Here is a 20,000-nt window from a genome sequence, read left to right on the forward strand (position 1 = left end):
GTTGAGTAAATGGAACTATGAACGCACCTAAAATGCATATCAGAAGCAACTGTAAGTCTATGACGTACAAATAAATAAATGTGTAAAATCCATTATTTATGCCTTTCTTTGTATATCACTCTGTGAAAACATACCACATTAACTTGCTAATGCAACCATGTATTTACAGAGTCGACTGGTGATGGACTTCAACTTCAGATCTCGCCTTTGGATTACCCGGAGTTCTGTACCAATCAGAAGACTTTTGTTAGTTTGATGTAAATACATCAAACTAACAAAAGTTAGCAGAGAGCTTAAGAAGTATTTTGCCCAGATTACTAATCCCTTAGTAATTTTTTACACACACACACGCATGAAAAGGTTGAACACACACTAACCTAACCCAGGTGCATTTTTCTTCCTGGGTTTCTTTTTTTCATCTCCTTTCTTCTTTTCTCTCTCTTCCCTCTTTTGCTTGTAATTTCCTTTAGCATCCGTAACTTTTACTTTTTCCATTCTTCATTGAGCATCAAACCTAATCATATTAACTGTGAATGTGTCTTGTACTCACATTATTTCTTGTTTTTATGTTACACACATACACACACAAACATACCTCTAGACACATGCATATATATTCAATAATATATATATATATACACACAAGATTTTTCTAATGTAGAGTTATATAAAAACAGTCACTAATTAAATTGAAGGATCACTCAACACCTTTCTGTAGAATGACATATTTATGTTATTTTTTCAAGGAAAAGTGACTAAATTTGTTCAGTGGGTTCCCCATCATCTAGCTGCTTTGCATCTTAACCAAAGTGTTGCCCTCAGCTTATCATTGAAGCCTAGACTTGCTACTGAACCTTTCCAAGACAGTGTATTCACAAATATAGAAAAGTGAGTTCGCTATAAATATATTCAATGAAAACAAGGGTTAGCATGCAAAAAAAAACAAAAAAAAACAGAACATATCCTCAAATCAGGACTACACCCCAATATTAAGTTAATTTCTGTGTTCAGTGGGACATGAAGTGTACTATCTATCATGGAATATTAAACTGAAATGAAAGAATAATTGCAGAGAAGTATTGTCATAAATTGAGATCATGTGATTGTTGTAAACAAGCATCACAATCATTACAAGCAACGTTTTTTGTTTCCAGTCTTCCATGGTCATAAAGAAATATTACCTCACCTGGAACTAGGTGAAGTCTGGCAATGGGAAGGGCATTTGGCCATAGAAACTCTGCCTTAAATTCTGTCTCAATCACACAACATTAAAAAATGGTCATTCAATGTTTATTGATTACATGCACCTACACATATATGAAAGAGAGAGTGAGAGAGAGATATACTCACACACACATGTGTATTATATATATATATATATATATATATATATATTATATATATATATATATATATATATATATATATATATATAGTTTTAGGGAAAAGATAGATATATATATATATATATATATATATATATATATATATACACTCATACACAACTTCACATACACATATTCATTCACACACAACCACAGTTTTTGATTTCCTAGTCTAATGTTTATGTTCTCTTTCACACACACACACACTTGTATGTATGTATGTACATATGGGAGTGAGAGAAAAAGAGAACACAATCATTTGACAAGTAAATCAAAAATTCAAAAGAACTTGATGCTAATTACAGATGGTACAGTATTTATTTACATTTTCATTAAAAAATGCAATTTGTTTTAGCTATTAAAAATGCTATTCAGAGAACTGTAGAAGGAATATATGAACCCATCATACACACATATATATATATATATATATATATATATATATATAAATTGGGATTCCAGAAAAATTACCAGACTAACTAACTAAATAAAAAATAAAGGGATGGCAAAAAAATATCTCTAGCGAACACCATATATTAATGCCAAGATGGGTAGGGGAAATGATCTATATGGGGAAATATTGTAGAAGAACATATATAACTGTAAGGGGTGGAGTTAATTGAATAAAGAAATATATAAAAACAATAAATTCAATCATATCACAAGAAATTGTTTTTGGAAAAGGCAACGTCAAAAAGTGAGGTGTTTAAATTAGGGATATTACAGGAAAAAGGGAAATAACCATTGCAAGAATTCATAGAATTCAGAGATAAAAGGGAGACAGTGATGTAAAATAAAGGGAAAAAAAATAAAGAAATTAATGAAGGATCAAAGAGGTACACAGACACGCATGTGTATGTATGCATACATATGCACACACATATACGTATGTATATGTGTGTGTATATATTTGCGCACATATTTGCACACACACACACACATATGTATATATGTGTGTATATATATATATATATATATATATATATATATATATATATATATATATAAGAAAATATACATATGCATACAAGCATAAGAATGCATGTATACACTTAAGCACAAACCAGGCAATTAAAAGCTAATTCTCACACACTTGCATATGTACAACAACAGCCACCTTATTAGCACATCCATACTTAATAACATCCATAATTTATATCAGAAAAAAAGCTTACAGGAAATATATATCTCCAAAAACATCAAGTCCTAATTACTTATGCATAAAATGAAACTCTAAATGATAACGATGAAAAATAACTGTAATATAAAGTGTTACATTATCTCACTTCATTTCCTATTAAAGAAATTTTAAATTATAATATCCATCTAAAATTGTTTAAAATGTAATAGTTAAATTTCAAACTGGTTGACCCTTAAAATTCTGTTAAAGTACTTCATAATATTGAAACATCAGGAGGAAAAGACCTATACAAATGAAATAATATGAAACTTACCGACAGCGATAATTCTACATATATATATATGCGTGTTTGAAAGAGAGAGAGAGGGACAGAGAGAGAGGACATAGAGTCTAGTGGTTATGGTGTTACACTCTTGATAGCAAGATACTAGGTTTAATTCCTGGACTGGGTACTGCATTGTGTTCTTGGATAAAACAGTTCTTTTCACATTGCTCTGTGACCACTTCAACACCTGACGTGTGGCACATTGAGCACCTATACAAGCAGCATCTTACACAAGTATTTCTACTTTTGCTTCAGGCTGATCAATGCCTTGTAAGTGAACCTGGTTGATGAAAACTGTGAGGAAACTTGTGTGTGTGTGTGTGTGTGTGTGTGTTTGCATTTATGTCTGACTCTCACAACAGCTTGATATTCCTGCAACCTAGGGGTTTGGCAAAAGACACTGATAAACTTACTACCAGACTTAGAATAGGTATGAGGGTCAATTTGTTTGACTAAAACCCTTTAAGGTAGTGCCCCAACATGGCTTCAGTATAATGACTGAAACATAAAAAATAGAGATGCATCCATGTTAGAGTAAAATAAAGGACAGAAACTTTGGGTAAGTAGATAGGGTGACTAGTGGAATTGGGGAAAGTCACAAATACTCATTGCAATCATGAATAGAGATGTAGAGCAAGATACTGGTTAAGTGTTGGTTACGTAGATCATCAGTGTGAAGATGTAACAAGAGAAGAAGTGGTGGCCACAAAGAGAGATTATCTGAGATAACCATACCTGAGTAAGGATGGTAATGTATTAACCAAGTTAGCAAACATGAGAGAATTACTAAATAAATTAGATTAGGTAAAAAAAAGTAACAGATTAATTTAGCAAAAAAAAAAATGGAAATTATTATATTGAATAGAACATTAAAAAATTACGTATAAAAAACTGTCAGTCATGAAATGGACTGATACCACTGCAACTGGCCTATCAGCAAAGTATAGACATTAAGTATGATATTAAGATAACTATTTTAATTTAATACAGCCTCAATTGCATATACAAGATTTTTATTCAGCTATTTGTGATGTCAATGAATTTTTACCTATATCAGGACTTGTTCAGTATTTATTGTTACCTATATCAGGACTGATGAATTTTTATCCAGGCATATGCCTGGTTATGAGTACATGTCACTGAAAAAGCCCAAAATTGCTGAAATGTATCTGACATTTTCACTGATCATTGTAGGAGTTATTTTTCTTTTTGTTTTCCTCTGATTATTAATTTTGTTTTTAACAAAGCATATCCATAAGTGATGTTATCTCAGGACAAACACTACAATAACTGGCCTATCAATATACACTAAATATTGTAAAAAAAATTGATTAAATATATATGTGTGCTGTAAATCATTAAATGGCAAAAATAATACAAGTCAAATAGGAAGCTGAAATTTTCTACTTAGATATTTACCTGTCAGGCAAAGAAAGATGCTGAAAATATTTGTCTTGAAATTTTATGATGGTACAAACCTATTTTAGCAAAGACTATTTTATAAGCCTCTGTGGCACAGAGATTGCATAGTTTTCTATTCCTTGTAAATAATTTAGAGCAAGAAATAATTTTTCAGATTTAGTTATATTGTGCATTTGAAATCTTTAAATTCTAAGTATAACTAGAAAGTGAAACAGAAGTGCTTCTGGTGATTTTCTTGAATGAACAGGTATGTTGATTATAGTGAAATATGAAAGAAATACCTGTAAGTACAGTATATGCACTAGTGGGGTTAGCTGTTTGTACTTAATATTAATACATTATCTACTTTATTGAAAAGAGCTCAAAGGGTATTTTTTAGGGAATGTATAATTACAGTTAAAGTGAGTAGTAGAGTCTGTATTAGTTAGATTAATTTCAGCAAAGTTAGGACAAGCAAAATCAAGTGCAAAGCCTAGGGATGTAGAATATAAAATCTTTATAGTACTCATATGAAAAATTCTGTAATATCTATGCTGTTGTGGAAGATTATTTTAAGTAAGCTAAAAGAAAAAAAGAAGTTGCTATAAGCATGGCTACTTCTAAGTTAAGTGCCATTATCAATATTTTCAGAATATTTTAGAATTCTCTATTTCTTACTTTATGCAAGAAGTCCTCTTTGCTTTGAACCTTAGTTAAACAAGTGCATTAGGACAAAAACCTCAGGTCATTGAGAAAATATGTTAATAAAACATCAGTTAATAAATCATATTTCGCAGTTAATAAAACATACAACTACAAAATGCCTTGCAGTATTGAGTTATGCCCTCTTTTACATTCTGAATTCAAATCCCACTGGAATGAAACATTAATTTCATCATTCCAAGGTTGATAAGAAACAGTACCAGTCATTTAATGGATATCAATAAAGTAAGGCACTAGTCAAAAACTGAAATTGATTTAATCAGCTATACCACTCGATTTAAGGTCTTGTTCCAGTAGTAGGGATCAATATTTATGATGATAATGATGAAGACAACAACAAAAGATGCTGATGATGAAATTGTAGATTATTTCAGAAAAATACTACCAGTATGTTCAGGAACCTGCTGCCAAATTTCAGATGGTTTTGGTAAATAAAAGTTTAAATTTAAAATGCAAAGAAAAATTTTCAAAAATAAATGTATGATAGAATAAATAAAAAGTAACTACATGAATATATTTATTCTCTCATTTTTACCAACTACATTCTTAGAAACACCATTACCCCCTCATTATTAAACTTGCCCCACACACAACACACTGCACCACACAGTTACTAAAACTGTTTCAGTGATGAGGTTTCTATCTTCAAGATAACACAATCCCATCTCTACTTCACCCATTTTATTTTTAATATACTTTTGAAGGATGAAGAAGAGGTGGAAAGAAGAAGAGGAAGACAATGAAGAAGAAAAATAAAGAGAAGCAAAAAAAAAAATTTCAAAAAAATTATGAAAATTTGAAGCATTACATAAACTCAGCTATCTATTTCCATAGCTATCTTTAATAGAGAAGAAGAGTGGGGGTTTTACTTTCTCTTTCATTTTGCAAAATGAAAGAGAAAGTAAAAGAGAGATGACAGAGAAAAGGTGCAAGAAGAAGTAAAGAAGGGCGAGTAAAAAATAAGCAATTTTAATGGAAAGACAACTCTGTTTATCATCTCTTATCTTTTACTTATTTCTGTCTTTGGACTGTGGCCATGCTGGGACAGCACTTGAAAGGTTTAGTTGAACAAATCAACACTAGTACTTATTTAGAAGTTTGGTACTTATACTTATTCTATCCAACCCTTTTGTTGAACTGTTCAGTTATGGTGATGTAATGAAACCAACACTGGTTGGCAAGCAGCATGGGAAAACACACACAGACACGCACATACCATGACAGGCTTCCACACAGTTTCTGACAACGAAATGCATAGTCAAGGCATTGATTGACTCCGATCTTTAGTAAAAGATGCTTTCCAAAAATGCCACACAGTGGGGTAAGTCTGAAACGGAACAGCTGCAAAGCAAGCTTCTTAACAATGGTGCTGTTCATGTAGTTTTCAAGTCGGTGCCACTATGTAAAGATAGTGGAATGGCAAATCATTAGAATACTGAACAAAATGCCTCATGATAGTTCTTCAGGCTCTTTACACTCTGAGTTCAGAGTGTAAAGAGCCTGAAGAACACACACACACACACACACACACACACACACACACATATATATATATATATATATATATCTATATATATATATAGATAGACATGCACACACACACACGATAGGTTTCTTTCAGTTTCCATCTGCCAAACCCATTCATGACCCTTTGGTTGGCCCAGGGCTATTATAGAAGATGCTTGCCATGGCTGGGAAGCAAGATTCTTAACCACACAGTCATGACTGTTATGTATATTCATTTCCATTCAGTATTCTATTATTATCACACACCCCCCCGCCACTTTTTTTTGTTTTTGTCTTCTTAATGCAAGTGAAAGGTATCAATGGTGCCAACTAATACAATGGTAGACTATGAAACTGAAAATTTAAGCCTAGTGAGACTAGTAAGAAAATTATTTTTGAAACTAATTTGTTGTGTATACATGAGAGTAGTGGGATAGATAAAGCAGAGAGAGAGAGAGAATGGATGATAGGAGAGTCATTCTAAAATAGTGTTACGTTTTTTCAGTGTCATTATCTGAGATACAGATATCATCTATCACTTAGTTTTATGCTTTATGGCTTATTGAGTATGTTTAGTGGTGCCATCTGCTCTGAATGCAATGGATTAATTTACACAAATCCATATTATACAATCTCTGTTGTGTCATCGCATTTTAATATATTGTTACATTAAAAAAGAATCAAGTCATAGATGTATGCTTGCAAATGTGAATGCATTTGTAAATGTGTGTAAATGCATGAATATGTTATATATATATATATATATATATATATATATATATATATATATATATATATATACATATATATATATATATATATGTATATATGTATGTATGTATGTATGTATGTATGTATGTGATAGATATAAAGCAGTTATATTTGAATGTATATACACTCGAATGTAACTGCTTTATATCTATCATTTAACAAGTAAAATAATTTATAAAAAATAGCACTTCTTAAGTTATTATTGATATATTTCAGATACTTTCAGTATTAATCAGATACAAAATACATTATTAGTTCATACTCAGAGTTTCTCACTTTAAGAATAGAAATGGCTGTGTTTCCAGTTTATTTCAGTCTTCATTGGTTTAACCCAGTGAATCTCAACCTATTGGCTCCTTTGATTCCCATTTAACTCTACTGGACCTCCATAGCCATTTGCTGTGTATAAAAAAAAACCTGCAGCATTTTTATAATTAAATTTTATTTGGAACTGCTTTAAAAAAATTAAAATAGATTTTAACAACAAAATTTCATATGGGCCAAAGTTGAATACCACTAGTTTAACCAAGGCTACTAAATTTAGAGTAATAACAGAATGAAACTTCACCTCCAAATAGTCTTTACCAAACACAGTGAGTACTCTTCTTCCTGTTTGTACTATCAAAATATATACTGTTTCATTACTTTTATACATCTGTTTTCCTATGTTAACATTTGTTAGATGAATATAGGAAGGGGTGCTGAAAAGTGTGTGTATGTTCGTTGGCCCATTAGCTACAGTAGAAGATACTTGCCTGGGATGCTGCACAGTGGGACTGAACCCCAAATCACATGGTTGCAAAGCAAGCTTCTCAACCATACAGCCATGTCTGCACTTTCAGGGAAAATTGTTAATTTAAGAAAATGATTTAACCCATTGGTATTCAAACTGGTTGAGTATAAATTACTATAAAGGTATTTTTATTGAAATTTGTCCAGATTAAGTTATCATTGGTACCCAGAAAATGCAAACGTATGTTGCACAGGAAATCGTTTTCTATAATAGCAGCAACAGGGTATACACACGATACAGAAATTAGCACTTAAAGACACGACATACCTACTACAGAGAGTACTTCCAGTTCAATAGAAAATTGAAAAGCAAACAAAAACACAACATGTACTCATGGCATGTAGAGCTATGCTCAGTTGTGCAGTGAAAACAAGCAATAAAAGTAAGCCTACTGATTAATAATATAATAATATTAATCATAAACATAATAATAATAATAATAATAGTAGTGGTGTTAATAATGAAAACACTTGCCTGTTTTCATTATTTCTATGTGAACATATCAACACATCAAATGCCATTAGAATTATGAATGCTAACAGATTAATGGAATATTTCAGAAGAGCAGTTTTTGATTTGTCATTGCACAGATATGGGAGTGAGACAAATTAAGGTATGCTACAATATACCAGATCAATAAAATAAAACCCAATAAAAGTGAGTAGTCAATTTGATTAGTTATACATCTCTCCTCAACAGTGATTGGTCATATGCCCATTTAAAGGAATATCCTTGTATCACTACTTGAAATCTCAAATGTATATTGATTAAGTGTAGGGTAATTTATACCTACAATTTTATCTTCTTTGAGAAAGTGGCTTCTACTATATCCCTGGGCCGACCAAAACCTTGTGTGTGAATTTAGTTGATGAAGACTGTGTAGAAATCTGTTGTGTGTGTTTGTGTTTGTCCCCCTCACTGCCTCATAACCAGTATCGGTTTGTTTATGTCCACATAATGTGACAATTCCCTGAAAGGGACCAATAGAATAAATACCAGACTGTAAAATAAATAAGCACTAGGGTCAATTTCTTTGGCTAAACCCTTTAAGGATAGCCACAGTCCAATGAGTGAAATGTGTAAAAGATAAATGATAAAGATATATATGCACACACACACACACACACACACACACACACACACACACATATGTATGTTTGTGTGTGCCTGCACATCTTGACATCATGTGACAGTTGTAAACCATTCAAGAGACATTATTCGTTTGCAGTCTTCATGACCTAACATATCTGGTCATGGGGAAAATATTACCATACTTGGAAACAAGTAAGGATGGGTGAAAGGGAAGGCACCCGGCAATAGAAAATCTACTCCAATGAATTCCATCTGACATATGCAAGTATGAAAACAGTGGATGTTAAAACGATGACGATGTGAATGATGATGATGATGAGGAGGAGGAGGAGGAGGAGGAGGAGGAGGAGGAGGAGGAGGAGGAGGAGGATATTATGCTTGCTGTTGTTAGGATAATGTTATTGTTGGGGTTGTGCAGACCGGTGTGACTGAGTGTTGCAGAAGTTTACTTCGAAGCTATGAGGTTCCAGATGAAATTTCACAATGTAGAAATCTTGGGCAAGTTGTCTTTTACCTTAACTGTGAGTCAACCTGAAGCTTGTGAATAAAATTGAGAATAGATAAAAATTATCTGTCAGAGGGACTGTACATGCAATATAAAAGCCTGGTTTTATCTCATGTTGGGTCATGCTGATGCGGCTTGTGAATTACGTTAAATGTATACATGTTTGTATATATATATATATATATATATATATATATATATATATGTATGTATGTATATATATATATATATATATATATATATATATATATATATATATGATGTGTGTGTGTGTGTAGGCACATATATGTATGTAAGAATCTATGTACCAGCTAGTATGTATGTATACACCTTTATCATTAGCAGCAATAGTTATCATTTATGAGAATCAAAATTATATATTTCTTTAATGCAGAAACCAAGGTTCTTATGTATGCAAGGCTGGCTCTGTGTGTGTATAAGTAAAGCCACATTTAACATAACATTAAAGCTGAAATGCTGCTTTGCTTGTGAGACGGTTGGCGCAATATTTCCTTTTTTTATTTTGTGCAAAAGACCTCACATTTCATGGCTCAATGGTTGATGTTTGAAAGAGCATCCAGTCGTGTAAAATAAAATAGATTCAGCAGTTGTAACAAAGCATGGAAAAGAGTAAAAACAAAACATCTAGACCTTTCTAGCTTGGAAAATAACATGTGTAAACAGTTATGAGTAATAACCACAAAATATTATAAAACATTCAGCCTACCTCGACATATTCTATTATATTTATTATAGAAGTACTTAGTGTGACATTTCTAGAAGAAGGATAAATGAAAGATTTAAATGTTGGGGGGTAAAGACAGAAAAAAGCACTCTATGTAGGTTTATTGGGTCAAAGCATGGGGAAAAAGTTTTATTCTGATTGAATACAAGTGCAATTGAAACCATATGATTAAAAAGTTCACTCCATAACCATGAGATTTTGGGTTCAGTTTTACTGTGTGACATCTTGAGCAAATGATTTTTTTCATATAACCTCAGATTAATCTTCTGAGTGAAATTGCATACATAGAAACTGTACAGAAGTTTCAAGGTGGCGAGCTGGCAGAAACATTATCACGCTGGGCGAAATGTGTTGCAGTATTATAGATTGACTAAATTTTACTTGTAAAGTTTTGGTCAACTCTTGACTATCTATAATAGCAGCTGCATGTGTAGTTGGGTGTCAGTGTATGCATGTGTGTTTGAGTATGTGTGTGTGTGTGAGAGAGAGAGAGAGAGAGAGAGAGAGAGAGAGAAAGTGTGTGTGTGTGTGTGTATCTTTTATCTTTTACTCGTTTCAGTCTTTGATCTGTGGCCATGGTGGAGAACAGCCTTGAAGAGTTTAGTGGAACAAACCAGTCCCAGTACTTATTTCTTAAACCTATTCTGTCTTCTTTGCTGAATTATTAAGTCATGGGGAAGTAAATAACTCAACACCAGTTGTCAAGAGATAGTGGGAGAAAGATACAAATGCACACATACACATAGATATATAGTCAACAGACAAGATCCAGAGATTCTAAGTATAGTAAACACTTAGTAGTGCTCAAAGGACTCAAACTTAGACTCCAATGTCTTTACAGGGGATCAATTCCACAGGGTAAAGAATGACTATAAGAGGAATCAAGTTGAGCAGATATGGAGGCAATCATGCTGATAAACAAATTAGATATACTAAATATAACAGTTTGGGTATGAAATACAAAATAAGCATATATGTATACATGCAAAACAAGAGAAAGCAAAAAGTGGGGGCTTTCAGATGATGAATATTTAAGTATAGATTTATAGATATTTATATTAATAGATCCAACATCTAATTTGTTTATCCGCATAATTACCTACACATAGATATATGTAGACATACATATATTCAATGGGCTTCAATACAGCTTCTGTCAAGCAAATCCACTCAAAAGGCTTTCGTGGGCCCAAGGCTATAGTAGAAGATACTTGCCCTAGGTGCTGTACAGTGAACTGAACCCAGAACTATGTAATCGTGAAGCAAATGTTTTGCCACATGGCTACATCTCTCAGCAAATATTTATTGACTGATCTCTGATGCCAATGCCATCTTATCTTATTCTATGTTCCATTTATCCATTCTTGTCGATGGACGATGCCACTTAGATTTGTTCTCATACAAATAGCATCTGATTTTCTGGATCTTCATACTAAATTAAGAAACTGGATTTTTTTAAAGTTTTTTTTTTTCTTATTAGTTTGCTTCTTTAGATTCTGAACATTAAGTACTATAAGTGCATATATGTATGTGAGTGCTTGTGTGTGATTGTATGAGTGCATGTGTTTATATGTGTGCGCATCTGTGTGAGTATGGATATGCGAGTGCGCATGTGTGTGAGTCTGTGTCTTTTGTACAGCCATGAGTTTATGTGACTCACAAATCATCTGATTATAAGTCCCTCACCACCCCCCTTTCCTTTCATTCTACTTGTAATGTCTGCTATATTCAATAAGCTCCTTTCTTTCTTCATAACTGATTTATGTAAAGCCTTTTTAAATCTTTATCCTTATAAATGTTTATCTAAATATTTTATTGCTAAAGAAAATTATGAAGAAACTGCTTATATATATATATATATATATATATATATATATATTTATCTCCAGTGTTTCCATATTATCAATAGCAGTTCATAAATATGTTGCTTAGCTCTGGAATGAGAAGTGTTAAATAGCTGAGAGAGAGAGATAAATCTTCCACTGGATGAGAAGCTAGTCTACAATAGGTAATAAATATTCTTTAGAATCCTGTTCACCTAAGTGAACTGAGAAAGGGGGCATAGAATATCCTGCTACCCCAAAACACAAAAGAAGATTCCTCAAGCGCATGTGATCATTTAATTTACTTAAAACATTGACATAAATAGATAAGGCATTGGAATAAATGACATGGGAGAATTTACCACGGATACCTTTCTGCATGAAGAATGTATAGTTAAAGTGAGGTGGAGGGCTAACATATTTGCTAAAGCATCTATCCTGATTGATCGTCATCATCGTTGCTTTAACATCCATTTTTTCTATGCTCACTTGGGTCAGATGGAATTTGTTGAGGCAGATTTTCTACAGCCAAATGCTTTACCTGTTAGCAATCCTCACCAGTTTCCAAGTAAGGATGTATTTCTCCTTGATCAAAAAAAATCCAAGAAAATGTGATGAGGCAGCTGCCCACTATCCCCAAAAAGGAGTTCCAGGAATGCTCCCATCAATGGAGACAAGGCTGGATAAATTATGCGGCTTTGGAAGGAGATTAAATGCCAAACTGATGTTTTGTAGCTTTCTTTTTATAGCACCAGTCTCAATACTTTTTGATCAAACCTCACACACACATACACATACACATGCACAACACACAACGGGCTTCTTTCAGATTTTTGGCTTCCATCTACCAAATCAACTCACAAGGTTTTGGTTGGCCTAGAGCTATAGTAGAAGACACTTGCTCAGAACCATGTAGTTGGGAAGCAAACTTCTTATTACATAACCATTTGGTAATAAATATTCTTTAGAAACCTGCTCACTTATGTGAACTGAGAATAAAGCATAGAATATTTTGCTGCCTCAAGACACAACAGAAAATTCCTCAAGTGATGTGTTCATTTAATTTACCAATAGCATTGAATATAAATGGTAAGGCAATGGAATGAATGACAAAGAAGAATTTTCTAGGTATGCCTTTCTGCATGAAGAATGATAGTTAAGGTTTGTTGGGGTGGTTAGCATACTTGCTAAAGTACCAATCTAGATTGGAGGATCGGTAGAACCATTGAAGAAAGATATCTTGTAGGGGTGGAATCCCTTTATGAAAATGGCAGATGTGTTTCAAAAAATCTTGTTGAACAACCTACACAGATGATTTGTTTATAAGAGGGGTTCTTAACCATTTTTTATCTATGGACCCCTTTGATTACTATTTTATTCTGGTGGACCCCCATAGCCATTTGATGTTTAAAAGCTAGTTTTATAGGAACTTCTTTCAAAATACCTTTTTTTTTTACATCTTCACATTAAATTGTGTAGGTTGAACTATGTCAAACATTGGAGAAAGAAACCTACCTGTTTTTTGCAACACATACCAATACATACATTAAAAGCAAAATTTTTTCAGGGGCCCCTAATATACTATTGCGGATACCTAATTTACTGGTTTGTTGCATGTCAAGCTGTCCAACCCATGTCAGCACAGAAAACGGACATTAAATTGTTATGATGATAATGATTATATGGTTATATATATTTTTTTATATATTGGCTGAGTCAGTCTCTTGCTACTCTGAGTTTTGCCTGTTGGTGTGCAAGGTCTTCAGGCTAATTACAACTCCTATAGTATCTCTATGGTACCAAGTACTTTTCCTTCCAGTAATCAACACTGTATGTGTATATGTGTGTGTGTATATATATATATATATATATATATATATATATATATATATATATATATATAGACACACACACACACACACACACACACACACACAGCGTGATTGTTACCAGCATCACCTTACTGGCACTTGTGCTGGTGGCACGGGAAAAAAAACATTAGAGCAAAGTCGTTGCTAGTGCCGCTGGACTGGGTCCTGTGCAAGTGACACATAAAAAACACCATTTGAGCATGGCCGCTGCCAGTACCGCTTGACTGGCCCTTGTGCTGGTGGCACATAAAAGCACCCACAACACTCTCGGAGTGGTTGGCATTAGGAAGGACATCCAGCTGTAGAAATTCTGCCAGGTCAGATTGGAGCCTGGTGCAGCCATCTGACTCGCCAGACCTCAGTCAAACCGTCCAACCCATGCCAGCATGGAAAACGGACGCTAAACGATGATGATGATGATGATGATGATGATGATGATGATATATATAAAATATGTTGTAGGAAGGTAAAAATCCTTTCATTTAATAAGCAACAAGAGTCATTTTCAGCCTAAGAAATTTTTACATCTCAAACTACACTGATTAACTCGTCTTTTGTTTTAGCTTTTTTTTCCCTCTATTTTTCTTCTTGTTTTAATCTCCAATCTAACATGCAGACCATCATCACTAGCCTACCAATTCTAGTGGCTATCCTTGTTTGCTGCCAACTCTAGTCACTCTGTTGTGATTGACTCAATCTCAACAACCAGTACTGATTAAGGTTGCCTAAGTAACAGAACTTACCTCCCACTTATATTGATCCATTAAAGCAAGCCTTCATTGTCACACATGAATTGGGTACTCTGGTTGGCTTCTAATAGTGGTTAATCTATTTTGTACAAATGTCAGTAGCTGTTGATTATGAAACCTAGGTCAGTCCTGACATAGCTGACTGACAATATAAAAAGTAGTCTATCTGTAACCACTCTATCTTTTAATATATCCAGGACTACACTGTCCACTGTCCTATAGGTCTCTTTGTTTTCAACATGTTACAGATGTATGTATGTATGTATGTATATATATATATATATATATATATATATATATATATATATATATATATATATATATATACATCATCATCATCATCATCATCATCTACATTTAACATCCGATTTCCATGCTAGCATGGGTTGGACAGCTTGACAGGAACTGGCAAGGCCAGCAGCCACACCCAGTTCCATAGTCTGTTTTGGTTCGGTTTCTATGGCTGGATGCCCTTTCTAATGCTAACCACTTTAGAGTGTACTGGGTGCTTTTATGTGGCACCTTATACACACACACACACACATGTGTGTGTGTGTGTATAAGTGATGAAGGGATTTGCATTAGAAAGGGCGTCCAGGCATAGAGATTAGGCCAAACAGGCACTGGAACTCAGTCCTGTCCTCTGGTTCATCAGTTTTTGTCAGAACATCTAACACACACCAGTATGGAAAACACATGTGTGAAATGATGATGATGACAATGAGAATCATTACACATATTTATATTATTTCCTTTTTATTTTGCAGCAAACTTTTATAAAGAACAGCATCAATATTGACAGGTTTCCTTCAAGTCAATCAGTTCTTTCCATTTGCAAAGCAACAGTGACAAGGAAATGTCTGGAATTCAATGTACAGCATTTCATTTGAAGAGCAACATATTTCACACTGTTGTTTATAGCTAACACCAATATATATCAGCAAAATGTGCCTATGTCTATGTCAATATGAAACTATACATATATATATATGTAAATAAACACACGCACACACACACACACACACACACACACACATACACATATGTATCTATACACGCACTCATGCATACACACATACACATGCACATACACATAAAGATTGGATTTATGAACAATTTCTGTTAACTAAATTCACAATGTATAGCCTTTTAGCATTTAAATCAACCATATCTGTCCAAAATATTCTACCTATTCTATTAGGTTGTTTCACATGAAATGTTGCATTTTTAATTGCTTGTTAGTTCAGTCATTTAAAAACTGAATTATGTATACCTTGCATTTAATCTTGACTCTTTTTCTTTCACAACAATATTGGTATACAAAATTCGTACCCACAGACCTTATGAAAATGATAACAACCAAACAATGTTAAGTGATTTTCTCGTATGAGTACAAACTGGGTCACTCTGCCGCAGAAGCTCTACGGAATATCAAGCAGGACTTCGGTAATGGTTTTATTGACATCGGAAGTGTTCAGAGATGGTTCCAAAGCTCTCGTTCAGGTGATGATAGCCTTGAAAATAAACCAAGGGGCAGACCAAAATCAGTTATCCAGCATGATCGATTAAATGCTTTGGTTGAAAAAAACCCGAGAACAAAGGTTTGAAAACTTTCATCAGAACTCCAAACATCTCGCACAACTGTTTTTGGACACATGCAAAAAATTGGAAAAGTCAAGAAAACAAATAGATTTGTTCTACATCAACTGAACGAGATTCAAAAACAGACACCTTGAAGTGTGTTCCTTATTGCTTTCTTGACAGGAAAAAGACCATTTTTGCATCAAATCATTGCTTGTGATGAGAAATGGATACTCATTGACAATAGGTGAGTCACCTACACACTACCCAAACCCACCATTGCACCCTAAAAAAAGTAAATGGTTACTGTATGGTGATCTGTAAAGGGGGTTATTCATGATTTAGTTTTGCAACAAGGAAAAATGGTAACAGCAACATCATATTGCCAGGAAATCAATTATATACATGAGAATTTGTAAAAGAAGCAGCCCAGACTAGTGAATAGAGATGGCCCAATTTTGATCCATGACGATGCATGTCCTCACACTCCTCAAGCTCCTTGTGACTGTATTTGGTAGATGGAAACTAAAAGAAACTCATCATATATATATTTGTATGTATGTATATAAAATGTGTGTTTTTGTCTGTTTGTCCCCCACCCCCGTACTACCATTTAACCATCAGTGTTGGTGTATATCCATCTCTGTAACTTAGTGGTTCAGTGCAAGAGACCAATAGAATAAGTATCAGGTTTTAAAAAAAAAACAAGTAATGGGGTTGATTTGTTCGATTTAAATTCAAGGTGGTGTTCCATCATGAATTCAATGTAATGACACAAATAAAAGATGATACACACACATGTACACACTCACATATGCATACAAATTTCCCTCATAGTACATCATTCTTTATTAGAAAACAAAGGCACATTGGATAAAGTAGATTCAGGTGTAGTGTGCTGTGCCTAGTAAAATGGCAGAATGGTTACAGTTGGAACACCTTTGATTAAATGTCTACTGAATTAGTACTGACCTGGTGCTAAAAAAAACCCCACAAAACAGTAACATCACATATTTTGGATAACAAAACAACAATAACAACATTAATAACAAACAACTTCTATTGCATTATAAGACTTACATTTATAATACCGTGCTCTTAACATAAGCACTTTTTTTCCAGTCTGTAGATTTGCAATGAAGAGATTAATCTATGTATCCATCAAAGATAAAGCACATAAGAAAATAGATATATATAAACTCAGACATTGATTCACAAATATTTACTCATGTCCATATTTGTAATCATCTATCTTTTACTTGCTTCAGTCATTGGACTGCAGTCATGGTGGGGGACCACTTTGAAGGATTTTAGTTGAACAGATCAAAAAAACAATACTCATTTTTTTTAAAGTCTCTTTTGCGGAAATGCTAAGTTACAAAGATGTAAATAAACCAACACTACAGTGGGTTAGAGGCAAAGCAAAACACAGATACTCATGACACATACTCATATTCATGACACACACACATACTCATGACAAGCTTCAGCACAGTTTCATTTACTGAATTCACTCACAAGGAAGTGGTCAGCCCAAGGCTTACAGTAAGACTGAACCTATAACCAAATGCATCACATATCTAACAAAAAGACTACTTGCTTACAACTATCAGGTGATGTCAACACAAGGACACACACACACACACACACATGCATACATACATAGGAGCATTGGGATATATAACACACTGCCAAAGTATCAATCTTGAGAAATTAGGTTTCACACAACCAGAAAGGGCAAAGCTGATTTAAAATCTACAGATCCAAGCCATCACTGGAACCATACAAATTTGTAAAACTTTCCAGAAGTTTATCATTTAGGTATATATGTGCATGTCTAGACATGCAACTATATGCAAGAGAATACATATATAAAACAAAACATATACATCTGTACATGCATTGATTCCAAATACTGCACATATACACACATACATGGAAAAAAACTCTGCTGATGTTGAAATTCCAATGAAGAAGCCTTGGATCTAGGGTAGAAAGCAGCAGCTTCTCTATTGGAAAGAAATCTTCAAATAAAACTAAATAATGACATACATACATACATGATGGACTTCTTTCAGTTCCCATCTACCAATTCCACTAATAATGCTTTTGTCAGTTTGGTGATATAATAGAAGATACTTGTCTATGGTGTCATGCAGTAGGGCTGAACCCAAAACGTTATGGTTCGGAAGCAAACTTCTTATCCACACAGCAATGCCTGCACCTTTATATATGCCATTTCTAGCTTGTTTAAGAGGTACCATAGATAGCTCGATGGAGCAGTGGGGAAGTTGGGGGTGGATCTTTAAATAAATCCTCATCATCTCCGACTGCATTTCTGCAAAAAATGCAATGTGGCAAGAGACTTTTAATAATCTATGCACTGCAATCTATTGTTTCTAGGTCCGAGCAAACAATCAATTGCTCCTCATGCCATTTTATCTTTTCGCTTGTCAGGAATTCTGAATCTCTGCCCTAAGATTTAGTTTGCTAAAGATAATTCCATCTGGCAGACTTTAACTTCCTCATCTTTTGCCATATCTTCTCTCTCTCTCTCTCTCTCTCTCTCTCTCTCTCTCTCTCTCTCTCTCTCTCTCTCTCTCAATCTCTATCTGTCTGTTGGTTTCACCTTCCTCCCTCTCTTTCTCTCACTTCTTCACTCTATCACTCTCTATCTCTTTATGTTTCATTATTTATATCTGTCTATTAATCTACTTGTCTCTCAATGATGATTTTATGCTCTTACACTTTCTATCCCATTCTCCACCACCACTATCTCAATCATTTTTATCTCATTTTATCTTTCAGTATATCACCATAATTATTTATCCTACATCTTCCTAACCCTCTCACATCCTCTCTTTCATATCTATCAATCTGTCTGTCTATCAACCTCACTATCTATCTACTTACGTATCTATCTATCCATCTGTCTATCTAGCTATCTAGCTAGCTAGCTATCTACATAACTATCTACCTGCCCGTTTATCTAATTATCTATCTGTGTCCTGCATATCTATTTGTCTATCTATCAACCTCACTATCTATCTATCTATCTATCTTATCTATCTATCTATCTATTTACATAACTATCTACCTGCCTGCTTATCTAATTATCTATCTGTGTCCTGCATTATCTTTTTCTGTATGAGTAGATGTGTGTTTGTACATATGTGCATGCATGCATACACACACACACACACACACACACAAGCATTCACAGACAGATTTCATTAAACTTTTTCTCTCTTGCAATCTCTTCAAACATTTACCTATATATACATTTTCCTTTATATGTGTGTATATGTGTAATACATACGAATGCATGTATGTTTGTGAGTGCATGTGTCTATATGTATTTCAATCAGTTCTGTTAATTGAATTATCATTATTTTTGTCTCAAACTCTTTCCTTGTGTATCTCATTCATTTACCTCTTTTTTGCCAATCATTTCTGTCTGCCGCCCTCTTTCTTTCTTTCTCTCTCTCTCTCTCTCTCTCTCTCTCTCTGTCAGTAAATATATATATATATATATATAGGTGTGTGTGCGTGTGTGTATGTACATACACATACACATATAAATCATCTC

The 20,000-nt window shown here is 33.8% G+C and overlaps 1 protein-coding gene and 1 long non-coding RNA gene across 9 annotated transcripts in view; one reads left to right on the forward strand and one right to left on the reverse strand.

Moving 5' to 3' along the window:
- The window catches only part of LOC149132684 (uncharacterized), a 451,111-nt gene that overhangs the window by 360,031 nt on the left and 71,080 nt on the right, over positions 1-20,000 (forward strand). Inside the window, exon 5 of one of the 4 annotated variants that reach the window (XR_016244286.1) lies at positions 170-1,346. The exons of the other annotated variants lie outside the window; for them this stretch is intronic. This is a non-coding gene — a long non-coding RNA (uncharacterized LOC149132684). Of the gene's footprint in view, positions 1-169; positions 1,347-20,000 lie in introns of those variants that run through there. 4 annotated transcript variants of the gene reach the window in all.
- Positions 1-20,000, reverse strand: part of LOC106883333 (protocadherin beta-9) — a 311,641-nt gene that overhangs the window by 115,051 nt on the left and 176,590 nt on the right. The gene's annotated exons all lie outside the window — the stretch shown is intronic.

This window comes from Octopus bimaculoides, chromosome 14 (genome assembly GCF_046866305.1).
Source record: "Octopus bimaculoides isolate indiv1 chromosome 14, ASM4686630v1, whole genome shotgun sequence".
Taxonomy (NCBI): Eukaryota; Metazoa; Mollusca; class Cephalopoda; order Octopoda; family Octopodidae; genus Octopus; species Octopus bimaculoides.